Source organism: Triticum aestivum, chromosome 1A, assembly GCF_018294505.1.
Source record: "Triticum aestivum cultivar Chinese Spring chromosome 1A, IWGSC CS RefSeq v2.1, whole genome shotgun sequence".
Lineage (NCBI taxonomy): Eukaryota > Viridiplantae > Streptophyta > Magnoliopsida > Poales > Poaceae > Triticum > Triticum aestivum.
Window position 1 is genome coordinate 240547986 of NC_057794.1, and position 22568 is coordinate 240570553.

Genomic DNA, 22568 nt, shown 5'->3' on the forward strand with positions numbered 1-22568 from the left:
TAAGGAAGGCGTCAGGTATAGGGAGTTGAATATGAAATTCGGCCGGACAGGAAATATGACTCTGGCTCGGATGATGGAAATTGCCACCAAGTATGCCAATGGTGAAGAAGAAGAGCGACTTCAGAGCGGCAAGCACAAAGCAGTCACCCACAAAGCCGGAGGAGGAAACTCCAATCGGAAATAGAAGCGAAAGGCTGAGCCAGCTGCTCCGGGCGAAGCCTTGGCTGTGGTTCAAGGAAAGTTCAAAGGGAAGCCCAAAGGGCCATGGAACCCCAAGAAGGTAAAAGATCAAGATGGGAATGACGTGTTGGATTTGTTGTGCCATATCCACACCAAAAAGGATGAAGAAGGAAACTTCATTTACCCGAAGCACACCACTCGGCAGTGTCGCCTCCTAATCCAGCAGTTCCTAGAGAAACAACCCAGGGAAAAGGAGAAGGAAGCAGACAAGGCTGAGGATGAGGGTGAGGATGATGATGGTTATCCCCACGTGAATTCCACTCTGATGATTTTTGCTGATGTTGAGAGCAAAAGTCGATTGAAAGTCATCAACAGGGAAGTGAACATGGTCGCTCCGGCGACACCCAGTTACTTGAAGTGGTCACAGACTGCCATTACATTCGACCAGTCAGATCATCCAGCGCACATCGCCACCCCTGGGAGGCAAGCACTGGTGGTCGACCCGGTGGTCGAAGGCACTTGACTGACAAAGGTCCTGATGGACGGTGGCAGTGGTCTGAACATACTGTATGCAGAAACATTGAAAGGAATGGGCATTCCGATGTCCAGACTCAGTGAAAGCCATATGAGTTTCCATGGGGTCATTCCAGGCAAGAAGGCTGTATCCCTCGGTCAGATTGCACTCGACGTGGTTTTCGGTGATTCCAAAAATTACCGCAAAGAAAAGTTGACATTTGAAGTTGTAGATTTCCAGAGTGCTTATCATGCAATTCTGGCAGACCAGCTTACGCATGGTTTATGGCTCGACCATGTTACGTGTACCTCAAACTGAAGATGCCTGGTCCCAGGGGAGTGATCACTATCTTTGGTAACCGGAAGAAGGCAGAAGAGTGCTTCCAGAAGGGCTCAAAGATTGCCGATGCCCAGATGGCCGTGGTAGAATTGCAAGAGTACCAGAAAAATGCAGATCCGAGTGACTTGCTGCGAGCCAAGAAGCCAGCCACAGATTCAGCATTCCAGTCGTCTGGTGAAACGAAATCGATTCACATTCACTCGACAGATCCCAACGCTGCTTCGACTCACATTTCAACCTCAGTCGACTCCAAATAGGAAGAAGCGCTCATCCAGTTCCTCCGTGAGAACTGGGAAATCTTTGCATGGAAGCCTTCTGACATGCCGGATGTTCCCAGGGAACTGGCTGAGCATCATTTGCGAGTCGACCCGAAGGTGAAACCAGTTAAAGAGCATCTTCGACGGTCCGCCGTCCAGAAAAGAAAGGCAATCGGTGAAGAGGTGGCTCGGCTTTTGGAAGCTGAGTTTATCCGAGAGATTTATCACTCCGAGTGGTTGGCCAATGTTGTCATGGTCCCAAAGAAAGACGACTCACTTCGCATGTGTATTGATTTCAAGCATATCAATCGGGCCTGCCCGAAAGATCACTTCTCTCTCCCTCGCATTGATCAGATAGTCGACTCGACTGCAGGGTGCGAGCGTTTGTCCTTTTTGGACGCTTACTCCGGGTACCACCAGATCCGTCTATACGGACCCGACGAAATAAAGACAACTTTCATCACCCCGTTTGGGTGTTTCTGTTATGTCACAATGCCATTCGGTTTGAAGAACGCCGGAGCCACATTCATGCAGATGATTCAGAAGTGCCTGCTCACTCAGATCAGTCAGAATGTGGAAGCATACATGGATGACATTGTGGTCAAGTCACGTAAAGGTTCCGACCTACTGACTGACCTTGCTGAAACCTTTGCCAACCTCAGAAGGTATGATATCAAGCTCAATCCATCAAAGTGCACGTTTGGAATTCCAGGCGGAAAGTTACTCGGTTTTCTTGTTTCCGAACGAGGAATCGATGCTAACCTAGAGAAAGTAGGCGCTATACTCCGAATGAAGCGCCATGTGCGTGTGCATGATGTCCAGAAGCTTACTAGTTGCTTGGCTGCCCTAAGTCGATTCATTTCTCGCCTCTTTGAAAAGGCGCTGCCTCTTTACCGACTGATGAAGAAATCAGACAAGTTCGAGTGGACCCCAGAAGCTGATGCATCGTTTGTAGAGCTAAAAGCCCTGCTTTCCACCCAGCCGGTGCTTGCTGCTCCAATCATCAAAGAGCCTCTACTGCTTTATATAGCAGCCACTGGACAAGTCGTCAGATCAGTACTTACGGTCGAGCGGGAAGAAGAAGGAAAAGCTTATAAGGTTCAACGCCCAATTTATTATATTTCTGAAGTCCTGACCCCGTCAAAGCTGAGATATCCTCATTATCAGAAGCTTGTCTATGGGATTTACATGACCACGAAGAAGGTTGCACACTATTTCTCAGATCACTCTGTTATAGTCGTCAACGACGCTCCATTGTCAGAGATTCTGCATAACAGAGATGCAACTGGTCGAGTGGCCAAATGGGCGATTGAACTCCTTCCCTTGGATATCAAGTTTGAGGCAAAGAAAGCTATCAAGTCCCAAGCAATAGCAGATTTCCTCGCTGAGTGGATCGAACAGCAACTGCCAACTCAAGTTCACTCTGAGCACTGGACCATGTTCTTTGACGGATCCAAGATGCTGAACGGTTCTGGTGCTGGAGTAGTTCTGGTATCCCCCCGAGGAGACAAGCTCAGATATGTCCTCCAGATTCACTTTGATTCCTCCAACAATGAAGCAGAATATGAAACACTCATGTATGGGTTGCGCATGGCCATCTCACTCGGCGTCCATCGCCTCATGGTCTATGGCGACTCAGATTTGGTAGTTAATCAAGTGATGAAGGAGTGGGACGTCAGAAGCCCAGCCATGACTAGTTACTGCAACGCGGTGAGAAAGCTTGAGAAGAAGTTTGAGGGGTTAGAACTCCACCACATACCCCGACTGAAAAATCAAGCAGCCGACGATTTGGAAAAGATAGGTTCCAAGAGAGAAGCCATTCCCAGCAATGTATTTTTGGAGCATATCCACTCGCCGACAGTTCAGGAGATCCTTTTACTGAAGAGCCCCCGCAACCTAAGAGCGCCATAGATCCGACTGAAGTCGAGGTCCCAGCCGTGGTCGACCTGATCATGGAGGTTCTGGCCATTACTCCCGACTGGACGGTGCCCTACATTGCGTACATCCTCAGGAAAGCACTCCCGGAGGATGAAGAAGAGGCTTGACAGATCGTCCGTCGATCCAAGGCCTTTACTGTGATAAGAGGGCAGCTGTTCAGGGAAAGTGTGACTGGAGTCGGTCAGAAATGCATAACACCAGAAGAAGGTCGAATGATCCTCAATGACATCCACTCGGGGACCTGTGGTCATCATGCGTCCTCTCAGGCCATCGTGGCTAAAGCATACCGAGCTGGATTCTATTGGCCACGAGCAAATGAAATGGCGAAAGATATAGTCGACAGATGTGAAGGCTGCCAGTTTTACTCCGACATGTCTCGCAAGCCGGCGTCAGCCCCGAAGACCATCCCCCTCATCTGGCCCTTTGCTGTTTGGGGTCTGGATATGGTTGGACCACTGAGAACTGGCAGGAGTGGCTTCACACATGTGCTTGTTGCAGTCGACAAGTTTACCAAATGGATTGAAGCTAAACCTATCAAGAACCTTGATGCAAGCACCGCTGTCAGTTTTATCAGAGAATTGACATTCAGATATGGAGTCCCACACAGCATCATCACAGACAACGGGTCGAACTTCGATTCTGATGAGTTCAGAGCTTTCTGCGCCTCTCAGGGCACTCGAGTCGACTATGCCTCGGTCGCTCACCCGCAGTCGAACGGACAAGCAGAAAGAGCCAATGGCCTAATTCTCAAAGGACTGAAACCCCGACTGATGCGTGATCTCAAACACGCAGCAGGCGCTTGAGTTGATGAACTTCCGTCAGTTCTGTGGGGCTTGAGGACAACCCCTAATCGGTCGACCGGACGAACCCCTTTCTTCTTGGTTTACAGGGCCGAAGCTGTTCTGCCAAGTGACCTGCTCCAGAACGCACCCCGAGTCGAGCTCTTCTCCGAAGAGGAAGCATAACAGGCCCGGCAAGATTCAGTCGATCTCTTGGAGGAGGAAAGAGAGATGGCCTTGATCCGGTCGACCATCTATCAGCAAGACTTGCGTTGATTCCACGCCATAAATGTGAGGGGTCGAGCCTTTCAAGAAGGAGACCTAGTTCTGCGAGTGGATCAACAGAAACCACACAAGCTTGCCCCGACTTGGGAGGGCCCCGTCATCATCACCAAAGTTCTTCACAACGGAGCATGTCGTCTTTACAGTATTGAGCATCAGAAAGACGAGCCACAGGCTTGGAACGCAGAGCTGCTCCGTCCCTTTTATACTTAAGCACTCATTCAAATAAAATGTAATAAGAAACACCTTTGTAATTTGTTTATCAAAGACAAGAGCGTATGGTCCTATCATTCAATTGTTGTGTTCTTATTTACTTCTGAAATCCCCCAGTGGGTGGCTTAGTCGCGAATCCGTTTCGCCTAAGTTCGAAAGAAAATCCTACCGAGTGGAGAGCAACCCTCCCACTCGGGGCTTAGCTGCAGTCCAGCACTCGCCTAAGTTCTCCCACTAGGAGACTTAGCTGCAGTCCAGTACTCGCCTAAGTTTGAAAAAATCCTACCGAGTGGAGAGTAACCCTCCCACTCGGGAGCTTAGCTGCAGTCCAGCACTCGCCTAAGTTCTCCCACTAGGAGACTTAGCTGCAGTCCAGTACTCGCCTAAGTTTGAAAAAATCCTACCGAGTGGAGAGCAACCCTCCCACTCGGGGGCTTAGCTGCAGTCCAGCACTCGCCCAAGTTCTACCTCTAGGAGACTTAGCTGCAGTCCAGTACTCGCCTAAGTTTGAAAAAAATCCTACCGAGTGGAGAGCAACCCTCCCACTCGGGGGCTTAGCTGCAGTCCAGCACTCGCCTAAGTTCTCCCTCTAGGAGACTTAGCTGCAGTCCAGTACTCGCCTAAGTTTGAAAAAATCCTACCGAGTGGAGAGCAACCCTCCCACTCGGGGGCTTAGCTGCAGTCCAACACTCGCCTAAGTTCTCCCTCTAGGAGACTTAGCTGCAGTCCAGTACTCGCCTAAGTTTGAAAAAAATCCTACCGAGTGGAGAGCAACCCTCCCACTCGGGGGTTTAGCTGTAGTCCATCACTCACCTAAGTTCTCCCTCTAGGAGACTTAGCTGCAGTCCAGTACTCGCCTAAGTTTGAAAAAATCCTACCGAGTGGAGAGCAACCCTTCAATTCGAGGGCTTAGCTGTAGTCCAGCACTCGCCTAAGTTCTCTCACTAGGAGACTTAGCTGCAGTCCAGTACTCGCCTAAGTTTGAAAAAATCCTAGCGAGTAGAGAGCAACCCTCCCACTCTGGGGATTAGCTGTAGTCCAGCACTCGCCTAGGTTCTCCCACTAGGAGACTTAGCTGTAGTCCAGTACTCGCCTAAGTTTGAAAAAATCCTACCGAGTGGAGAGCAACCCTCCCACTCGGGGGCTTAGCTGCAGTCCAACACTCGCCTAAGTTCTCTCACTAGGAGACTTAGCTACAGTCCAGAACTCGCCTAAGTTTGAAACATATCCCTATCCACGGGGACAATGAGGTGCAGGTCGACTGCAACCTTCTCCTTCGGAGCCGCGGCACAAGTACAACGTCTGTTCCATCCCCATCCACAAGGATGACAAGGTGCAGGTCGACTGTAACCTTCTCCTTTGGAGCTACGACACAAGTACAACGTCCGCTCCATCCCCATCCGCAAGGATGACGAGGTGCAGGTCGACTGCAACCTTCTCCTTCGGAGCTGCGGCACAAGTACAACGTCCGCTCCATCCCCATCCGCAAGGATGACGAGGTGCAGGTCGACTACAACCTTCTCCTTTGGAGCTACGTCACAAGTACAACGTCCGCTCCATCCCTATTCGCAAGGACGATGAGGTGCAGGTCGACTGCAACCTTCTCCTTCGGAGCCACAACACAAGTACAACGTCCGCTCCATCCCTATCCGCGAGGACGACGAAGCGCGGGTCGACTGGAGCTGCCCCCTCAGAGCTGCGTCTCCAGCACAAAGACTATTCCAAGCAGTGAGCAAAGTCCATTCGAAGGCAAACACAAGCACATTCGGAGATAAACCAAATTCAGATAAATCCTAAAAGTTCCAAGCAACAAACCAAAAGTGCTCGGGCACCAAGCCCGAAGGAGTTCAACGGTTACAACAATCACTCGGCATTCCGAGGAAAATTTAAAGCAGATTCAAGTTTCATAAGTTTGTTCACTCGGCCGGAGGAGGGCTGGCAGGCGCCACAAATGAGTCCAGGTCGATCCCATCAGCGATCCGAGTGGCGGCAGCAATGAAAGTCTCCATGAAGGACTGGAAGTCATGCCTTTTGGTGTTAGCAACTTTGATCGCAGCCAGCTTGTCTTCACGAGCTTCCTTGCAATGGACTCGCACCAAGGACAACGCCACATCAGCACCACACCGGGCGGAGGATTTCTTCCATTCTTGCACTCGTTCAGGGATCTTGTTCAGTCGAGTCATCAAGGATTCCAAGTCATTCTAAAGTGTCGCCCCCAGCCAAAGCGATGAGTCGATTCGGGAGACTACCTCCTTCAGGCGCGCGATGTAGCTTATGGCGCTGGCGATACGGGACTCCAGTCGGAGCACGTTCATTGCAGTTTCGTCGCGGACTGGAGAAGCGATAGGGTCCAGACCCGTCTCGACCCTTCCAGTTTCCTCGTCGAAGTCTTGACAGAATTCTGCAACAAAAATTAGTGAGCAAGGTCCGATCACAAGCATCAACACAGTCGGATTAAAAGAAATACCTTCCAGCGTGAGATAAAGCTTCTTGGCAAGAGTCCTCAGATAAGCTTCCGTGTCATTCCTCTTGCGGATCGCAGACTCCAGCTTTTCATTCAGGGCGACCTTGTCCTTCTTCAGACTGGTCACTTCGCGGTTAGCTTCATTAAGACAAGATTTCATTTTGGTCACCTCTTCTTCCAGCGTTCCGATTGAAGCAAGCTTCTGGTCTGCGAGAGCAGTTTTATCTTGAGCTGCTTTTTGCACGGCGGCGAGGTCCGTGTCCTTCTTCTCCAGAGCCAACTTCATTTTCTCTGCAAAAGAAGCAATCGAATCAAAGAAGAGATCAAAGAAATGTATTGGAAGTCAATCGACAGTCAGTTACCTTCCATACCAGCGGCTTCGTCTTGATCTTTCTTCAGATTCTGCTGGGCTAATTCGAAGTCAAGGTTGAGTTGCCTCTGCTTCTCCTCAAGTTCAGCAAACTTAGAAATAAGAGTGCAAGACTTCTGCAGAAGAGAAAAGACGGATTAGTTGATAAGATCAAAGGTTGTTTACTTCCGAGTGAATAAAGTCTAAAGAAGTTCGATTAGACCTCAGCTGACTGCACACAATCGACTGCAGCCTCAAGGGCTACACCCAGCGGGTGCACTTGGCGTGCCCCCGCTAACTAAGACTCAACTCAAAAAAAACTGCTCAGACCCCAGCCGACTGCCAGCAGTCGACTGTGGTCTCGGGGACTACACCCAGTGGATGCACTTGGCGTGCCCCCACCGGTTCTGATCCCACTCACCCAGACCGAATGCAAGAACGAAACTACTCGACCGGTCCTCCTGAGTCGAGTGTAAGGAGTGCAAAGGAAAGGAAAGAAGAACTCAGACCCTAGTCGACTGCTAGCAGTCGACCGCGATCTCGGGGACTACACCCAGTGGGTGCACTTAGCGTGCCCCCACCGGTTCAGATCCCACTCGCCCAGACCGAGTGGAAGAACGAAACTACAAAAAACAACAAAACACCCAGTGGGTGCTCTGATTCGACGCAAACAACAAGAGATTGTGTAGAAGAAGATTTTTCAAGTAACATTTCCTCATAGAGCAAAAACAGTCGGAAAGTTCACTCACCTGGACATTGGCCCAAAGAGCAGCGCTGGCGTCGTAGGCAGCCTGGCTGTTCTCATGCACTGTCTTCACCCGCTCCATCATTATGTCAGCTTGTCGGATGGCTTCCGCAGCCGCTTCCGACTGGTTGTCCGGGACGGGGTAGCTGGTGAAAAAGTGGGCAGACGACCCAGGTGTGGCGGCTTGGAGCTCCGTGGCGTGGAGTTGGACAGCTGAAGGAATCACAGGTGCAGTCGATGGTGCAGGAGGCCCACTCGACAAAGGTGCGGCGAAGGTCACAGAAGCCCTGCCCGCATCTTCAGGTTGACGGACGGGAGGTGTCGTAGTGGGTTCTTGCCGAGACATCCTACCAGCGGTTACCTTCTTGCTTTTCCTGGGCTTAAGAGCCACATCTTCATCGTCATCTGGAAGATCGATGACGTTGGGTGGAGCTGCAAGGCAGATCATTCGACCCCAAGTGAGCCACTCGAACGCAATCGACCAAAGAATCAAGAGCAAGATCGCAAGAGTTTATACCTGGGTTGGAGGTTACTGCATCTTCCATTTCCTCGTCACGGTATTGGAGAGAAGAGGTTCCTGACGTAGTAGCACTACAAAGACCCACATTCAATCGGTTACGTCCGGTTAATTGAGTCGACGAGAAGGACAAGTCAGATGGTTACCCGGAGATAGTAGGAACGGTCACTTTGATCCTGGGCAAAGCTTTTGGCGGCTTGGAGGAGGTAGCTTTTGGCGCTGGAGGCGGCGCAACTTTGGACTGCTTTGGAGCCTTTTCAGTCGGTGTCGGGGAAGACGTCCTAGGACGCTTCGAAGACTGACCAGTCGGCGCGGCCACCAAGTCCGGAGCGCTCGCCGGGTCGTGGGCATGTTTGGATCTCCTCTCCCTGCGAGGAGGCGAGTCGACTTCTTCGTCATCAGTCGATTCGTCGCTCTCCTTGTCTTCCTCGGCCTCCGAATGCTCCTTGCCACTCTCGCCACCGCTCCCTTCCTCCTTGGCTTCTTGGTCCTGCACTCCGTTGGGCATTGAGTACATGTCGATGAGGGCCTGAAAGGACAACAATAAAAGGAAATTCAATCGACCATAAACAAGATGTCACTCAGTGAATCGAAAAGATACTTGATAAGACATAATTATACCTGCTCCGGCTGGTGCGAGTTGTCGAATGGAATCACCCTCCTAGACCCCCGAGGGTTGTTTTTGTTGCTGGTGATCCCCATCAACCACTTCTCCAAGGTATCCTCACTGACGTTCTCCGGGTGGATCCGAGTGGAATCCTCGAGCCCAGAGTACATCCACATCGGATGATCGCGCGCCTAAAGAGGTTGGATGCGTCGACCGAGAAAGACCTCCAGCAGGTCCATCCCGGTCACCCCGTCACGGACAAGTTGGACGACCCGCTCGACCAGCACCTTGACCCGCGCCTTCTCTTCTGGAACTACCTTCAAGGGGGCGGGCTTCTCCACTCGAGCCAAAGAAAAAGGAGGAAGTCCAGTCGACTGGCCCGGGGTCGGCTGATCCTTGCAGTAGAACCAAGTCGACTGCCAGCCCCGGACCGAGTCGGGAAGAATCATGGCTGGGAAAGTACTCTTGCTCCTCATCTGGATCCCCAAACCCCCGCACATCTGGATCACTTGTGTCTTCTCGTCACTCGACTTGGCCTTTTTGACTGACTGGGATCGGCAGGTGAAGATGTGTTTGAAAAGGTCCCAGTGCGGTCGACAACCCAAGAAGTTTTCGCACATCGATACAAAAGCGGCCAGATAGACTATGGTGTTTGGAGTGAAATGGTGGAGTTGAGCCCCAAAGAAGTTAAAAAAAACCCGGAAGAAAGGATGGGGAGGCAGTGAGAATCCGCGATCTACATGGGTGGCGAGGAGAACACACTTACCCTCCCTCGGCTGCGGCTCGGTTTCGTTCCCCGGGAGCCGTGCCGACTTGTGGGGGATCAGTCCCCCCTCCACCAGGTCGTCGAGGTCATCCTGGGTGATTGTCGAGCGGATCCAGTCGCCCTGGATCCAGCCCGCCGGCAGGCCGGATCTTGATGAGGATCCGCCCCGGCTGGTCCGCTTGCCCTTCACCTTCGCTGTCGCCTTCTTCGCGCGTTCCAGCGCCACCGTCCTCTCCTTCCTCATGGCGGCGGGTCGAGCTCGAGCAAAGGTCCGGCGACGAGGGCGGAAGCGAGCGTGGCGGAGAGATTGAGAGAAGAAGAAGAGAGAATGGGAGCGCACGAGGCAGAGGCCTGGTCCGAGGCCTTTTATAAGGTCGTCATCCAAGTGACTGACTGGTGGACCCAGGCGATCTAAACAAATCCCGCAACAGTCGCGCGCGCAATACATGGTGAAAAAGGTGGCGCGGGGATCGAGGAGACTCGCCTAATCCGTCCCGATAACCTCGGTTCCGTCTGTCTGGCGCACTTCCCAAAATTCGAATCCCACGAGGTCCACGGAGAACAGAACAACCTGTCAGACTGAAGACAAACATCCTCTACATCATCATTCGAAATCCTACCGTGAAAACTCACTCGACAAAAACCAAGAATGGACCAAGGCGACTGAGAAAGGAGTCGACGTCCTCACCTCAACTCATTGTTCCAGAATGACATATACTCGTAGCACAAAGAATGGGTCGGAAGTGTTCCCAACTCTTTCCCCATTCAACCCTGATCCATTCGGGGGCTAATGATGAAGCTATGTACCTAGGGTAGGGTCATGGATATGTCCAACATACCCTCCCCAAGGACATCTCTACTAAGAATCAGAAGCAGTCGAAGAGAAAACATCATCCACTCGACCGTGAAGAGGTGCTCACTCGACCACCTTGAAGACACTCGACCATCAGAAGATGAGAAACCCTCCACTCTGCAACGGTCATGACTTAAACCATAGCTTTATGGGCATTTATAGCACTTTTATTGTAGACGTTACCAGTAACGCCCCACCTTTATGAACATTGAACCCTATGTAACGGAGGGAAGCTGGGGTCCTGGCGCACTCTATATAAGCCACCCCCCTCCTCTGGGACAAGGGTTCGCACTTTCTGTAATTCACACACATATATCCAGTCGACCGCCTCAGGGCTCCGAGACGTAGGGTTGTTACTTCCCCCGAGAAGGGCCTGAACTCGTAAAACTCGTGTGTACAACTCCTCCATAGCTAGGATCTTGCCTCTACATTCTCACCCCCTACTTTACTGTCAGTCTTAGAACCACGACAGTCATCCCTGTCAAGAGATGGTAAACTAATCCCAACTTATGAGTATCAACATAGTGTTGGTGGATAAGAGTGTACATGTTTGCCATGAAATTGTGGTCCATCTTGGGCTTGCCATATACATTAATGTCATCCTCATGAGCTTCCTGAGACAAAAAAACATAGTGAGCTTATTTCCCTTGAGGAACCTCATGAACTTATGCATCTTTTCAAAGAACACATTATGTTGATCCTCCTCATCACATTCACCCCCGCCTCATGATAGACATTAGTAGAGGCTTTAGAAATGAATAGAGGAGGGTTGGGGCCTCCGGTGGCGGTGGTTGGAGACGATGACTGAGCTAGGGCGACAGCTGTACGGACAAGGCAGAAGAAAGGAGAGGACTAGGGCATGTCGGGCTAGGCCGGGGACAGCTTGAAGAGATTTGGATGGGCCCCTCCGTTCCGAGGACGTGGTGGACGCATCCGGGCGTGTCCATATATGGTCTAGGTTTGATGGTGCTCAAAGAGAGCTCCTATTTAGCAGCATACGAAGTGGAAATCAAGCAAACACGCATCCCGAGCGAGTGCGCAACAACTAAGTGGCCGGTCTAGTACGGGAGCACATTGCATGTTTCATTTTTTTTCTATTTTTCCTTTTTACCTTTTAACAAATTCAAATAATTCAAACATAGCATTCAAATAGTGCCCATGAGTTTCAAACAATGTTCTGAATTTTGAAAACTGTTCACGGACTAGAAAAAGTTCATGAATTCAAAAAATGTTCATGAATTTATAAAATTTCACTAAATTCAAAAAATGCTATGGAAAATTAAAAAAAGTTAACGATATCAACTTTTTTTGCAAAAAAAATGTTAGTGAAATTGAAAAATATTCACAGATAAAATAAATTACAAAAATGAAAAATGTTCATGAATTTGAGAAAATGTTTGTGATTGCAAAAAGTATTCATGAATTCAACAAATGTTCCCGATTTCAAATAGGAATACAAAAAAGTCCATGAAATTAAATGTTCGGGATTTACAAGATTGACTATGGATACAAAAAAATTCAAAAATTGAGAAAATATGCATGAATTTGAGAAAATGCTCGTGAAATTGAAAACATATTCATGAATTCAAACAAGTTTGTGGATTTGGGAAATATTTTGCAATTTTAAAAAATGTTCGTGAATACAAAAGAAAATTTCCATGAAATTGAAAAATGTTCATGATTTGAAATGTTGGTGAAATTATATTCGTGAATTCGAAAAAGATTGCAAAATTGGGAAAATATTCGTTATCTTAAAAAAAGGTTCTACAAAATAAAAAAATGTCACAAGATTAAAAAAACTTAGTGAATTAAAAAATTGTTCCCATTTCAAAAAATATTGGCGGTTTCAAGAAATATTCACGAATTTGAAGAACATGTTCATGAAATTCAAAAATGTTTTCTAAGTTGAAAAATATTCTTGATTTTGAGAAAATGTTCGCGAGTTTGAATAAATGATTGGAAATTAAAATGTTCACGAATTTGAGAAAATTTTAGAGAATTTGTTCTTTTCTTGAAATTTAAAATATTAATGAATTTGAAAATGACAAATAAAAAATGAAAATAAAAAATAGAAATTAAAGGGATATAATAAACCTGAAAGAAAACACAAAGAAGAAAAACTAGGTCTTGGAAGGTTCTCCAGAAAGGGGGTCTTGCTAGTTGGGCCGGCCCAATCGTACGTAGCCGCACTAACAAAGGTACGCGTTACCTCCCTATCCGAGTTATGCGCCAAATAGAATCCATCATGTTGGCTGGCTTGAGGGGTCTAGTTGGATGGTAATTTTGTCACCAGAGAGTGACCGAGCTGTCTTTTTATTTTCTGTCTGGACCGCATAGTTTTAAAAACTGGAAAGGACCAATTGTCCGTCCAAAAAAGGCGGAAATCGGTGTCTTGTCTGGTCTTGTAACGTGTATTGGTCTTTAGCAAAATACCGAAGAAATATTCAAAAAATGCGTAAACTAGGAATTGAACACATAATTTGGGGCAAGACATACTAACGACTCAATAACCAACCAGGCTAATAACAATTTGTAATTTATCAATGATTTACATCCAATATTATGTGTATTCATTTCATGTGAGGTCATATCAAGAATAACATTGGAGACGTATATGCAAGTATCATCAAGGAGATTTTGGAAACATCTAGGAATTCTCAGCAATGTACCTTCATCTTCGAAGGGAGAGAGTCAAATTTCGAGGCATATAGCCTCGCTAAACATTCTTCTGATCTAGACGTCGGACGCCATGTGTGGCTCATAAACCCACCAGACTTACACTGTATCCCCTGAAACTTGATCACTTAATAAAGCAAAGCATGTTTAGACTCAATTTTTTTATGTGAGGTGAACTGTTTTTGAAAAAATACCTTAAATATTCCAGTTTTTTGTCACAATTGAATCGATGAACCGGCGGTCCACTAGTAAAAACCTAAACCGACAGCCTCATTAGTTCAGTTTTTTAACCTATACCCGGACATATAGGCATAATTAATTTGATGGTCTAGTTATAGATGCTCTAATCGATGAACTACACACACAACACCCTTGATTTGGGCATGCTTCTTAAACAATATTTTTTTCTTCTGAGGTGGGGGTAACATATCCAGCTCTTCTGCAAATAACTATGCCAAGAGTGAATGATCATATAATGAATTCCTCATGGCTCCATACACCATTGATGATGTTCAAAATGCTACATTTAATGTTGGTGACCTCAAGACCCCCCTCCTGATGGGTTGCATGCAATATTTTTTAAGAGACGTTGGCATCTTATTGGAGATGATATAACAAAAGAGGTACTCTCTGCTATACATAATAGGGAAATCCCCGAGGGGTAGAATGAGACTAATATAGTTCTAATCCCCTAAGTAGACTGACCTAAATCGTTCACTCAATATTGACCCACTAGTCTCTGTAACGTGGTGTACAAGATAATTGCAAAATGTTGTCAATCCAATTAAAGTCTCCTTTACGTGAAATTATTGCACCCACCCAAAGTGCCTTTGTTCCTGCAAGGCTTATAACTGATAATGTTCTTGTAGCTTATGAATGCATTCATTCTATAAAGAACAATAGGAAAGGGAAGGAGGGCTTATGCACTATAAAACTGGATATGAATAAGGCCTATGACATAGTAGAGTGGAACTTTTTACATGACATGATCTTGAAGCTTGGTTTGATGAGTTTGTTGGGGAACGTGGCATGCAATTTCAAAAAATTCCTACGATCACGCAAGATCTATCTAGGAGATGCATAGCAACGAGAGGGGGAGAGTGTGTCCATGTACCCTCGTAGACCGAAAGCGGAAGCGTTATGTTAACGCAGTTGATGTAGTCGAACGTCTTCACGATCCAACCGATCCAAGTACCGAACGTATGACACCTCCGTGTTCAGCACACATTCAGCTCGATGATGTCCCTCGAGCTCTTGATCCAATAGAGGGTCGAGCGAGAGTTCCGATAGCATGACGGCATGGTGACAGTGATGGTGATGTGATCTGCGCAAGGCTTCGACTAAGCACTACGACGCTATGACCGGAGGAGTAAACTGTGGAGGGGCACTGCACATGACTAAGAGATTTCTTGGTGTGTCTTTGGGGTGCCCCTGCGCCCGTATATAAAGGAGGGGAGGAGGAGGAGGCTGGCCAAGGGTGGCGCACCATGGGGGGAGTCCTACTAGGACTCCGTTCCTAGTAGGATTCTCCCCCTGTCTTTCCTTCCAACGGAGCGGGAAAGGGGGAAGGAGAGGAGAGGAAGAGGGAAAGGGGGGTCGCACCCCTCCCCTTCCTATTCGGACTCCCCTTGGGGAGGGGGCGCCTCCCCCTTGTGGGCTATCCCCTCTTATCTCCCATGGCCCATGAGGACCCCTCGGTACTCCGATAAATTACCCGAATCACTCGGAACCATTCCGATGTTTGAATACAACCTTCCAATATATGAATATTTATCTCTCGACCAATTCGAGACTCCTCGTCATGTCCGTGATCTCATCCGGGACTCTGAGCAAACTTCGGTCACCAAAACACATAACTCATAATACAAATCGTCATCGAACGTTAAGCGTGCGGACCCTACGGGTTCGAGAACTATGTAGACATGACCGAGACATATCTTCGGTCAATAATCAATATCGGAACATGGATTCTCATATTGGATCCTAGATATTCTATGAAGATCTTTATCGGTCAAACCACATAACAACATACGTTATTCCCCTTTGTCATCGGTATGTTACTTGCCCGAGATTCGATCATCGGTATCCTTATACCTAGTTCAATCTCGTTACCGGCAAGTCTCTTTACTCGTTCCGTAATGCATCATCCCGCAACTAACTCATTAGTCACATTGCTTGCAAGGCTTATAGTGATGTGCATTACCGAGAGGGCCCAGAGATACCTCTCCGATACTCGGAGTGACAAATCCTAATCTTGATCTATGCCAAATCAACAAACACCTTCAGAGACACCTGCAGAGCATCTTTATAATCACCCAGTTACGTTGTGACATTTGATAGCACACAAGGTGTTCCTCCGGTATTCGGGAGTTGCATAATCTCATAGTCAGAGGAATATGTATAAGTCATGAAGAAAGAAATAGCAATAAAACTAAACGATCATTATGCTAGGCTAATGGATGGGTCTTGTCCATCACAATATTCTCTAATGATGTGATCCCGGACCCCGTTCATCAAATGACTACACATGTCTATGGTCAGGAAACTTAACCATCTTTGATTAATGAGCTAGTCAAGTAGAGGCATACTAGGGACACTCTGTTTGTCTATGTATTTACACATGTACTAAGTTTCCGGTTAATACAATTCTAGCAAGAATAATAAACATTTATCATGATATAAGGAAACATAAATAACAACTTTGTTATTGCCTCTAGGGCATATTTCCTTCAGTCTCTCACTTGCACTAGCGTCAATAATCTAGTTCACATCGCCATGTGATTAATACCAATAGTTCACATCTTTATGTGATTAACACCCATAGTTCACATCGCCATGTGACCAACACCCAAAGGGTTTAGTAGAGTCAATAATCTAGTTCACATCGCTATGTGATTAACACCTAAAGAGTACTAAGGGTGTGATCATGTTTTGCTTGTGAGAGAAGTTTAGTCAATGAGTCTGCCACATTCAGATCCGTATGTATTTTGCAAATTTTTATGTCTACAATGCTCTCCATGGAGCTACTCTAGCTAATAGCTCCCGCTGTCAATATGTATCCAGATTGAGACTCGGAGTCATCTGGATCGGTGTAAAAGCTTGCATCGACGTAACTCTTTATGACGAACTCTTTATCACCTCCATAACCGAGAAATATTTCCTTAGTCCTCTAAGGATAATTTTGGCCGCTGTCCAATGATCTACTCCTGGATCACTGTTGTACCCCCTTGCCAAACTCATGGCAAAGTAGACAATAGGTCTCGTACACAACATGGCATATCATATAGAACCTATGGCTAAGGCATAGGGAATGACTTTCATTCTCTCTCTATCTTTTGCCCTGGTCAGGCTTTGATTTTTACTCAACTTTACACCTTGTAATACAGGCAAGAACCCTTTCTTTGACTGATCCATTTTGTACTTCTTCAAAACATTATGAAGGTATGTGTCGGTGTCAAAACCGGCGGATCTCGGGTAGGGGGTCACGAACTGTGCATCTAAGGTTGATGGTAACAGGAGGCAGGGGACACAATGTTTACCCAGGTTCGGGCCCTCTCTATGGAGGTAATACCCTACTTCCTGCTTGATTGATCTTGATGAATATGAGTATTACAAGAGTAGATCTACCACGAGATCGTAATGGCTAAACCCTAGGAGTCTATCATGTATGACTATGATTATGATTGTCTATCTCGATCCGGACTAAGCCCTCTAGTTTATATAGACACCGGAGGGGACTAGGATTGTACAAGGTCGGTTACAGAGAAAGGAATCTTCATATTTGGTCGCCAAGCTTGCCTTCCACGTCAAGGAGAGTCCCATTCGGACACGGGAGAGAGTCTTTGATCTTGTATCTTCACATCCCATTAGTCCGGCCCGTGTCCAATAGGCCGGACGCCCGAGGACCCCTTAGTCCAGGACTCCCTTAGTAGCCCCTGAACCAGGCTTCAATTCCGAGGTGTCCGGCGCGCAGATTGTCTTCGGCATTGCAAGGCGGGTTCCTCTTTCCGAATACTCCAAGATAGTCTTCGGATGAAACAAAACGTGTCCGGATATGCAACACAAGTACCACACACATAGCCGTAGAGAGTATAATATTTCACGAGTCCAACCTGCTGACAACTTTTATAACGTGACATCATGTTTGCCCGGTCGTTATTTCGAACCATTTCCTGTCCGCCTTTCCATGTTTTGGGGCGTGGTTTTTATTGGCACGTCCTGTCGAAGCAGAGATTATGTCCCCTTATTGCGGGATCGTCATCAATACGAGCGTGGGTAACCCAACCGTTCTGCTGGAAAATTCCTTAGGAATAGGCAGGTTTTCAGGCTTAGGAGGAGGCGCTCAATACACGCTGCCTTTATAAAGGAACCAAGGGCCGTCTTTTTAAGCCAAACCTCTCCTCAGCCTTTCCAACCTCGAGTTATAGCACCCAAGGTTCGACTTCATTGCTTCAAGCTTCCCCATCATGTCCGGACCCAGCCCTCAAGGCCGATGGGTGGCTTCCTTCGTTACAGAGGAGGATATTGCAAAGCTTCGGGCGGCCAGATACCTGACCGCGGAGATCCCCCACAGGCTTCCTGCTCAAGGACAGGTTATTTCGACCCCCAGATCCGGCGAGAGGGTCGTATTCATCTCTCACTTCCTCCGAGGGCTAGGGTTTGCTGTAACGCCCCGGACACACCCTGTTTTGGGGCGTGGTTTTTATTGGCACGTCCTGTCGAAGCAGAGATCATGTCCCCTTATTGCAGGATCGTCATCAATACAAGCGTGGGTAACCCAACCGTTCTGCTGGAAAATTCCTTAGGAATAGGCAGGTTTTCAGGCTTAGGAGGTGGCGCTCAATACACACTGCCTTTATAAAGGAACCAAGGGCCGTCTTTTTAAGCCAAACCTCTCCTCAGCCTTTCCAACCTCGAGTTATAGCACCCAAGGTTCGACTTCATTGCTTCAAGCTTCCCCATCATGTCCGGACCCAGCCCTCAAGGTCGATGGGTGGCTTCCTCCGTTACAGAGGAGGATATTGCAAAGCTTCGGGCGGCCAGATACCTAACCGCGGAGATCCCCCACAGGCTTCCTGCTCAAGGACAGGTTATTTCGACCCCCAGATCCGGCGACAGGGTCGTATTCATCTCTCACTTCCTCCGAGGGCTAGGGTTCGCTGTAACGCCCCGGACACACCCGCCGGTGGTCGTTACTCCTGGCGGGATCTAGACTGGCCCCACAGATCAATACTAGTCTTTTCTGCGCACTTTGTCCTCACTCATGTGCACCCGGGAGCAACTTCCCGGTCGGTCACCCATCCTGACACTACTCCAAGCTGAGCACGCTTAACTTTGCAGTTCTGTCTGAATGGGCTTCCGGAAAAGAAGGAAGTCCTTATTGATATGAGTGGTCTATCATCCCTAATAAGCCAGGCCATCACATACACCCCCACTCAGAGGAACCGACGTCCTCGTCGGGCCACAGGAACGTTCCCTCTTGGCACATACGTCTGTGTATCCAGTCCGGTACATGTGCCATGCTGGGTGCCATGACGGATCACAAACGTCATGAACAACATGACTGCACACCTGTCCGCAAACATCCGTGTAACCATGAGGGTCGGCTCTAATACCAACTTGTAACGCCCCGGACACACCTGCTGGTGGTCGTTACTCCTGGCGGGATCTAGACTGGCCCCACAGATCAATACTAGTCTTTTCTGCGCACTTTGTCCTCACTCATGCGCACCCGGGAGCAACTTCCTGGTCGGTCACCCATCCTGACACTACTCCAAGCTGAGCACGTTTAACTTTGGAGTTCTGTCCGAATGGGCTCCCGGAAAAGAAGGAATTCCTTATTGATATGAGTAGTCTATCATCCCTAATAAGCCAGGCCATCACATTCGCTCTCCACCCCCTTCATCCAGGGGCTAATGTTTTATTACAGACTAGATTTTCACGATCTAGCTCCGGATTCTTTCCTCCACGTCTCGGCGTTTGTCATCATGTGCAAGGCCTTCCTCCGAATCCCCCCACACTTCGGCTTATGGCTCAAGACCTTTAGTGTGAAGCCGAAGGTAGTCAACGAGGAACAAGCGGAGTGCGGCGGTGTTGTAGTAAGCAAGCTTACCAACACTCTCTGGCCAAAAGGCTCTTTCACCGAAACTTCCAACCAATGGCAGCGAGAGTGGTTTTACGTCATGGAACCCCGTAGTACCAAGTGGGCAGCTATACCTGTGTTCTGCTCCGGCCCTCTGTTACAGCTTGCATCATGGATCACTAAGGGGCTAGACTGGGGATCAGTTGATGAAGTGCAGACTCTACAGAGCAGCATCCGAACCCTCCTCGAGAAGGGCATTGATCTTGTCAACATGATTCAAGTAATGCTAGTCCGCCGAATCATGCCATGCCATGCCAGCGTAGGCCTCTACGCATGTGGGAGTTTAATCCGGAAGGACCACGAACCCTCCAACACTTCTTCGGTGCTATGCACAAAGGGATGTGGAAGATGTTTTTTGGGAAACGAAAACATTGGCCGGACACCACTAAGGACGTCGGCCTTGACTGCAACTATCCGGATACCCCGGTAAGCACTTGTCTGCCGAACACTTTGTAGTTAAGTATACCGTAATATGTTACCGAGCGAACTTTCTTCTTCCAGGGCTAGATAAAGAAAGCATAACTAATTAGGTGTTCAGCTCCCCTTCTCGAAGCCTCAGTGGATCCCGTATTAACAAGGATGCTGGCTCCGACACCATACCAGATGCTTGTGAAGGAGGGCAAGGCGGAGAGTGGGAGGACCAAAGATGGCCTCTATCTCAGAGGTATATCAGACATTGTGTCCGGGGGAATCAAGATTCCATCGTCCGAAGACAAAAGTGAAGGGGAAGTCAACGTCTCTTCCCCCCATGGAAAGAAAAGGGCCACCTCCGAAGGTTGGGAGGAAAAGGCTCCTAAACGAGGCAAGATGCCTCTGTCGGGTGGCTCAGGCTTGGAGGACGACGTCATCGCGCAGTCCCATGACGAGGACAAGCCTCAGGCCGAATCGTAAGTGGATAAGGGTGTTTTAAACATGTCCCGTTCCTTTCTTGTAACATCTAGAATATATATTTTTGCAGTTCGGCACGCAGTCTTCTTCAACAATCCTCTTCCTCGGGTGATCTTCTCCCAGAGATGATGGAAAGCGAGACGCCTCCACCGGTCTCCTTGCCCAATAGGGCGGACGACTTCGAGGTGTCGTCACGGAGGGTCTCCCCTGATCAAGTTGTGCGAGGGATGACGAAGACACTACCCGAAGGTGATACTTCTGTGGCCCAAGGTCCGGCGGTCAACAATGAAGGTCCCGAACAGTCCGGTCTAAAGCCGAAGACAAATAAATGGATCCCTTCGAAGGAAGGCCGTACTCCTACAGCAGCTTCCGGAGATCCAGAGGCGCCGGATATATTGAAGAACATGCTGCGACGGGCATCCGTCTCAGAGGAACATCATCCCTTGATGGGTACGGTGATTGAAAAGGTCCTGTCCGCGAAAATCCGATTGAATGAGGCCTTCATGGGCCTTCTAAGAGGCTTCGAGGTTTGTACTATAAAATTTTCGATTTGCGTTTTATTCACAAGATGCACCTGTGTATAGATAGTAGCCCCTGAGACTCTGATTGGTTTCCCGAGGGAGGAGATCAGAGGATCAAAAGATAGGCCCAGGAGATAATTTGATTAATTGGAACACAGGCGGTGACCTTTCCGGCAACTGCCCGTACTACACAAGTTGCGGATTTGCAACACAAGATTGATGAGGCGGATAATGACATCGCGCTTATCAACAGGCGACTTGACGAGGTGCAAGGTATGTTTTTGGGGCAGTCCTAATATGCACGTGTTTATAATATAAGCATGGCGTGAAGAATTTGTGTAATAAGATATACATATCTGCAGATGGTGCTGCCGCAGTCGAGATCCTTTGGGCTGAGCTAGCCCGGGCCAAGGAGTAGGCCAGGATTAGTAATGCGGCTGCCGAAAACGCATCTGCCAAGTGAAAGGCCGAACAGGCTACTTGGCACCAATGCGAGGAGAAAATATCCTCGACGACGCGTGAACTAAAGGATGCCGCTAGCCGTTGCAGATTTCTTGAGAGGGATAATAAAGCAAGAACGGTTGATCTTGACAAGGCCTTACGAGAGGCAAGAGAAGCCCGGTCCGAATCTAGAGCGGCCCGGGAGGAGATCTGGCAAGCTGGGGAGATCGCGGCTGGTAAGCCCTTTTTATTACGAACTAAGTTTGGTGATCCGAATTATGCCCTGCTTAATCAAGTGTGGAGTTCTGCAGATGCTTTATTGGATTTGCTGAAAATGCTTTTGATGCGGCGCAGTTTTACCAAGCACAAGAAGGGTATGTAACGGAGAAGCTTTTCTGGTCGCAATTTGGTACGTCAAAGCGCCCACTGTTGTTGAACGAACAAATGACCCAATGGGCAGAGCTGCACCGGCTATCCGGCGCTACCATGAAAGACGTCATAGTCCGGCTGTGGCCGACCGAGACAATTCCGGGTAGTTATTTTGGTTTGGTGTGGTGACTTGCTGACGCGGTGCCGCGTATTGACGCCGTTAAGCGATCAACGTGCATTGAAGGTGCACGGATGGCCTTTTCATATGTTAAAACATACTAGAAAAAAATGAAGGCCATCGATGTTGCAGCAAAGAGTCCACCCAAGGGCAAGGACCATCACGCACCAGAGCATTATTTCGAAGATGTCTTAGGAGCTGCCCGCTTGATAGAGGGTCAGTGCTCAAAATATATGATATTCGAGTGAGATGTATGACATTGTAAAAGACAATATTATGAAATAATAAAGCTTATTTTAGAGTTTCTTAAAAGCTTTGGATCCTCCTGTGCGGCCGTTTTTATATAATCTGAAAGTTTTCCATTCGTCGACTTCAGCCCGCGCGTAGGAAATACGGGGGTGTTTGGAAAAGCAATTGATCACTCTTAACCCAACGTCTTGGTCCATAAAGGAGGTGTCAATGCGGTGAACTAGGCAATCGGACTATAGGGCGTTAACACTTTCACTTAGCCATAGGAGTTTTACGGTGGATCTACGATATAAACCCTGTT